Source organism: Pleurodeles waltl, chromosome 6 (assembly GCF_031143425.1).
Source record: "Pleurodeles waltl isolate 20211129_DDA chromosome 6, aPleWal1.hap1.20221129, whole genome shotgun sequence".
Classification (NCBI taxonomy): Eukaryota; Metazoa; Chordata; class Amphibia; order Caudata; family Salamandridae; genus Pleurodeles; species Pleurodeles waltl.
In genome coordinates this window covers 603,997,496-604,004,274 of record NC_090445.1, presented here as the reverse complement: position 1 = coordinate 604,004,274, position 6,779 = coordinate 603,997,496, and positions in this window count along the sequence as shown.

Here is a 6,779-nt window from a genome sequence, read left to right as displayed (position 1 = left end):
TGAGTAAGCAAGTGGTCGGCGCTTACTGTTTCTGGGGCGCAGTTATGCCCATAATTCGAGGAGAATGGGCTGGGTGTAGGGTTACTTATTTGCCGTTTTTTACCGTCATGACAATTATTTTAATGTCTCGACCACTGCAACAAGAACGTCACCTACAGCCGTTTTTTTATGACCAGTGCATACTTAAAATAGCAAACCTAAGAGGAAAGCACTAGGTGCCATGACTAATAGCTTAAGTAAACATATCCATGCTGAAAATTAATAGGTACGATTTTATTTAAAGTTCTATTTTAATATCATAGCCAGGTCTTTGTAGAATCTTAAAACATATCAAAATCGTAAATATTTATATTTGGGAAAGGGGGCCACCTAGTGGTGTGGATTGGGGTGTTAGATGGGGGGGCTCAAACAGTTTGAATATTGGAAGCATGAGTCAGATTCATACTAGGGAGTCATTTTTCTGAAGAGTATGTGATCAGTGATGTAGTTTAAAGCAATTTGGGCCAATAAAATTGCCTTTAAGCATAATATTCTTTATGGGGATTAAGGCAGAAATGAGTAACGAAAAGTGTGGGAACTGTGATCCTGATTACAGAGGGTGAGGTGCGAAACATAGCTAAATTCAATTCTAAGGTTTTTATTGAGCGCATAGCTACCTGAAACTGATTCCCTGCGCTTACAGCCCTGGCTTAAGTCGTGAGCTATTAGACAAATAAATGTGTTTTGAGTTGGTCACTAAAACTTAAAAGGTTGTCATTTGTCCTAAGGCTGGTAGTTAGGGACCACCAGAGTTTTGGGGCAAGATAAGAGAACGTGCGGCCTCCGGCTCTCTTGATTTTGGGGATGGCGAGGAGAGATAAGTGGTTTGACCTCAGTTCTCTGTTAGTGCTGTCGGGGTTTATGAGGTGATGGAGAATCTGCGTGCCGACCTTGTGTTTTTCCCGATGCGCAATGCAGCATGCTTTGAATTGTATTCTTTTATTTACTCGTCACCAGTGCGGGCATGTCCAGCCTTCTATTTCTTTGTAAGGTAACACGTATAGGGTAATCATCAATTACCCTTAGAGGTCGACATGACTCTTTGGACTCGGATAGGAGTAAGATATCATCCTAAAAGTCAACATCAACAAGATCAAATCAATAAACATCACTTTCAATATTCCTGTCGGTAATTTTATGTACAATTACCTAAGTGGCCATGAATCACCATACCGGCTTAGTAAAGCTCAAACATTTATTGCCCTTTAGATCAACAATACTAAGATCACGTAAAATGATAAAAAATATAGGAATAATACAGATTGGTCAAACCTTTGAAAAAATCTTAACCTGGACAGAATGTCTATCATTAAACGTTCAAGAACCACCATGCAGAATTACAACAATAACACATGAATGATAGAGACGGAATACGTTTAGTTATCGTAGATGACATTATTTACATTCAATTTATATGACAGTCGAATTTAGAATTTGGTATCCTTAACTATTACTCTAATTCGATAAGCATGTTTGGACTTCATGAAAAAAAATAAAGGAGACAAAAATGAATTTGGAAAATATCTGACTATGGTGCTAACCAAAAATAGTGCTTGGATTTTCTAAAGAGAGAAAGCATAAAAATCTGCAAGAAAGACAACTGCACATTTGGTTATACCTCTCCTAAATTGATCAGCAAGCAGCGATGTCTGCATCAGTGAGCATCTTCTGGTCTTCTTCATTGGGCAATGACATCATAGGGAACAGTTCAGTATTGTTTGGCCTTAATTCATCTGAACTGACAGAATCATAGATAAAAAGCTAAGGTACAGGAACACATCAATTCACTAGCTGAGAAAAGGAAAATCTGCACTTACATCACTTCAGTTTTGCTATATTAAATCAGTAGAAAGCAACTAACTAAGCTTCTATTGGTCAGACTATGGGGCGGTTTAGATCAGAACCAGGAAGGCAGACAAATGTTACAACATAAAAACATAACTTTCCCACAGTGTACAAGCTACACATGATATTGAAATATTATTTGAGGTCAGCATTATGTGAATAATGAACATTAAGCTTCTAGAAATTGCAGAGATAGAAAACATTGCACAAGCTTTTAAAATGTACAATTAGCTTTAGGCCTTTTTTGTAGGCCCACATTTAATAAACATATAATTCATATTTTATATCAAATAATCATTTAATTAATTTACATTGGCATTCATATTAATGTGGATTAATATAGCCTTAGAGCCCACCGTAGCGGCCTCTAACGGCCATTACAGGGCCCGCTTCAGCGTTAAAGGCCCGATTAAGATCCCTCGGGCTCCGTGAGGACTTTGTTCACAGCTGTTGCTGTGAACAAAGAGAACATTGGAATGTTGATGCTCGAGCTTTTATTGGCCAGTAAAAGACCAGAGCACTCCATTGTCTGCAATGGAGCTCCCAACATTCCAATGTTCTAATATAACCTTAGAGCCCACCGCAGTGGGTTCTACCGGGCATTAAAGGGCTGCTCCAGCTTTAAAGGACCGAGCTAAAGGCGAGGGCTTCTGAAAAGGGAGCGGGTCTTAAATTGCTGGTAGAGCCCGCTATGGCGGGCTCTAAGGCTATTAGAAGATTCTGCCACTAGAGGGCAGAATGTTCTAATAAATAAAACAAAGTCCTCACGGAGCCCGAGGGAATTAAAATCCCTTCGGGCTCCATGAGGCTTTTGTTCACAGCTATTGCTGTGAACAAAGAGAACTGTGGAATGTTGATGCTTGGGCTTTTATGGGCCAGTAAAAGCTCAGAGCACTCGAGGAGTGGGCTTTTAATTGCCGGTAGAGCCCGCTATGGCGGGCTCTAAGGCTATATTAGAACATTGGAATGGAGCTTCTAACATTCCAATGTTCTAATATATTATAAAACATTTCAACGTTAATCATCGTTATTCATTGTTAAACGTACACGGTTTATGGTGTTCGCCATCTTTGCCACTTTACATGTTGCACATTTTAAACACACATTTATTTCAACACAGATTTTGAATACACACTTTATTCTTTTCATTAGTAGTTTAATACTTTACATTTTTTTATGAATTAACTTGCTCTCTAACAATCTCTCCTCTGACGACTGTAGCCCTCATTATGACATTGGCGGGTGGCAGAGGCCGCCTGCCAATGCCATACCACCATCAGGCCGAACCTCGCCGGCCCTATTATGGTTTCCCCGCTGGGCCAGCGGGCGTAAACAGTGTTTCTGCTCACCGGCCAGAGGGGAACAGGGCCTTAGCATTGTAATGTGGCGTGCAGTAGAATGCGCAATAATGCTGTGCATGGGGGCCCCTGTACTGCCCATGCCATGTGCAGCCCCCGAGTTTCCCATACCGCCAGACTTTCAGTTGGCAGTGTTTACCGCCATGGACAGGCTGGTGGATGGGTACTCGTAATCCCTAGGGCAGCACTGCTTGTAGCGCTGCCCTGGCGGATTACAACCGCCGGGAACGCTAGGCTGCATGCTGGCGGCAGCTTGGAGGTTGGACCGTGGTGGCTCCGCCACAGTCATAATGTCGCGGTCATGTCGCCACTTTGGCGGCAGTCCGACTGTGACCCCGGCTGGGTTGTCACAAAATATACTTATTAATACTTGGCAGTCAGTTTAAAATGTAGTTTGTCTAAAATATCTGTTGTTTCTCCGTTTTCTCCAGTTTTCAGTTTTTCTTAAATCATGAAAGTATCTGCTTCTCATTTTTTCCTCCTCTGTTCATTTTTCACCCTTTGTCTTTTTATCAGTATGTTCAGTTTGTAAAATCCGATTATAAAAATGACACATACAACCACAATTAATAATGGTTTCAATGTTTTTCCCACAATACCCTGACCAAGATTACCCAGCCAATTTTTCACTTCAGTAACACCTTTACCAATATTTTCCCATATCCCTGGCTCTTTCAGATCTTTTAAATCTGAATTTGAATCTGCCAGTTTCTTATTAAAATGTCTAATTCCTTTACTATTGTCAGGTATTTATGTACAACAATGTTTTGCTTTCAGCAAAAAGTCCCATGTAGTCTTAAAAACAAATACATGTATGCACTCACTCGTTCCCACAAACTTAGAATCAGTTCTGGATTGATATCTATATGTGCAACGCTTTCCTACATGTTGAAAATCTAAAGCAAGCTTACCTTGCATTTTAGTCACACTAAATGCATAATAATTTCTAAATGTCCTCTTCACTAACCCTTTCTCTATTTTCTCCTTCAATGCTTTTCTCCTGTCATCAGTTTGATCTAGAAAAGATTTTTAAATTGGTGAAAGCAAGCACGTGAAGTTCTTCCTATGAGCAAAAGCAGTACCAAATGTTGGTGTAGGCTCAAATAAACCACGAACAATATGAATATTTCTCTCTTTAGCTGTCTTACTCAAGTGTTGGTTAATTGGAAAAAAAGAAAACACTACATCAGAGTTAGAGTAGAAATATTGTATGTACTCTTGATTATAAAGCCTTGTTAGTAAAAAAACTGCAACTAATTCCATATGTTAATGGCAAGCTATGATATGTAATTCCTTCCTGCACTGATGAAGGAATCTGCGTGCAAACATAACATTTTGTCACATTCACTGTCTCAACATATTCATACAGAAAGCAATAGAAAACATTAGAAGAACATCAAAGGCAGAGACACTAAACCAAACAGTGTATATGTAAAATGATTACGAAAGAGGAGGCGTGAGACTTACACTTTGTGAAACTGAAGTTGATCATAATTGTGTAATAACTCAACACAAGTTCAGCCTTTTACAACCAGGACTGTGACCCGAAGGTTGCCCAGTGTCCCATGTGTGCTTAGGGAACATCACTCAAGCATGCAACCTTCTGCCTACCCCAAGACCAGTGGATTCTGTGAGGTACAGGAGAGAGCTAGGAGGAAGCAAGGTCTAGAAGAAACCCTGTTGCAAGAGTCTGAGGGGCGGAGTTTGAAATTAGGATGCATCCGGACCGCAGCACCGATCGGACTGCCTGTTCACGTTCAAGAGACATAATCCCTTTACTATAGAAGGGGGGCCATGGAATTTAAGGGCCTTCACCCTATGACAATGCTTCAGTAGAGACCATAGCAGTGCTATGGCCTGAAGTGGGACACTGCCTTAAGTGAGAGACACAACCACTGCACAGCAGGGCAGCAACAGGAACTTAAGAACCGTCACTGGTGCAGCAATGTGGAAAAAATAGGGCAGTAGCTGTGACCCCCAAGCAGGTTACCTCCTAAGGTGAGTAACACAACCGCAGTATGACAGGAAGGGGCTGCGGGGATGCAAGGGCGATCGCCTTGGTACAGTGCTGCTGGAGAAGACAGGTTTGTCCACCTAAGCAGTGGTGTAACCAGAATTGCACCTTCACCTAGAGTGCATGAAAGCGACCTCAGATTTGTAAGAGGAAGCCTTGAGCACCAGCGTGGATCGAGACTCACAGAGTAAGTGGAACTTGTATGTGCAGAGCTGTTACAACTATATCAGAACCCAAGGGACTTTACTGTCAACTTGGAGTAGCAGCGTGAAAATCCAAGTCAAGAGCTGGTTACAAATAGGCTGCTGTTCCTTGCCAACACCAGCCACTGCAGATTTCGGCACCAGACTACTGAATGTTTCTGGAGCTGCCGCTAGGTCTCCCATGGCATGGGTAAGATCAACCTTTGTGGTGCAGAGTCCATGGTTGCCAGCTGGTCCAACTTTAGCACTGAGGGCACTAGGACACATTGCCCTTATCCAGATTATTGTGGGACTTTAAAGACTCATATTCACTAGTAGGATTTTGAGTGGAAATCACCTCACTAGAATGGGGAATAACCTCTTTGTATAACAGAGGGAGGGAGACAAGGGAGCCACACAAACACAGGTGGACTGCAGTCCTCAAAAAGACTGTATTATTTTGTGCGTTCCATATTCTACCTTGTGTATGAAGCCAAATACACATTACATTCAATACGAGTATTTGAATGGACGTTGCTCTTTCTGTTGGTGTGGCACAGCATCACACGCTGCAAACCACCAAAGTTGTTAGGTGAGTGCGGGGCAGGTGTTTTCCCGTGGTAGGTGGTGGGCACCTGTGCCTCCAGCTCACCTGATATTCCTGCAGGAGTGAGCTGGAGTGCGAGTCCCCACTGCACCACCGGGCACAAACCCGACCTAGAAACAGTCAAAGCAACCCTTGCCCAATGGGAAACAAGGGGAATGGGAAGAGAAAAATAACACTGCCTCTGCCTCTAGGTTCTCTGGATTCCATTTAACATTGTGTTCAGGAATTTTCATTCTGCTGCTATTCCCTATGAGACAGAGATACTTGGGTTAGTCTTATACGTGCAAATGATGTTCTCCTCCCTAAACCCCAAAGTAATGTATGGTACTCTTGTAATCCCTCTTCCTTGCTTGCACTTGATATCTCAGTAAGTGTTCTGTTAGAGTGCAGGAATAAGTAGCAACAGAAACTCTGGAAGTGGCAATCCTTGATGACCATAAATACAAGTGGATATTAAACCTTAACACAGGTATGCAAATATTTACAACACTGATGTAGGTAATGTTTTAAATGGAATGAAATGCACCATTTAAGTAAAGTGGTCAACTACTACCAATATAGTGGTATTGCCTTTCAAGGTTTTTGGGAGGTCTACTTTGAAGTCTAAAGAGACTGTGTGCTATGGGGCAGGAGGAACAGGCAAAGGAGTAAAACCTGCTGGGGCTTGATGTGACCTTGTGCTTTGAGGACAAATGGCACAATTCTGGATGAAAGTCATGTCTGCAGAGATGGTT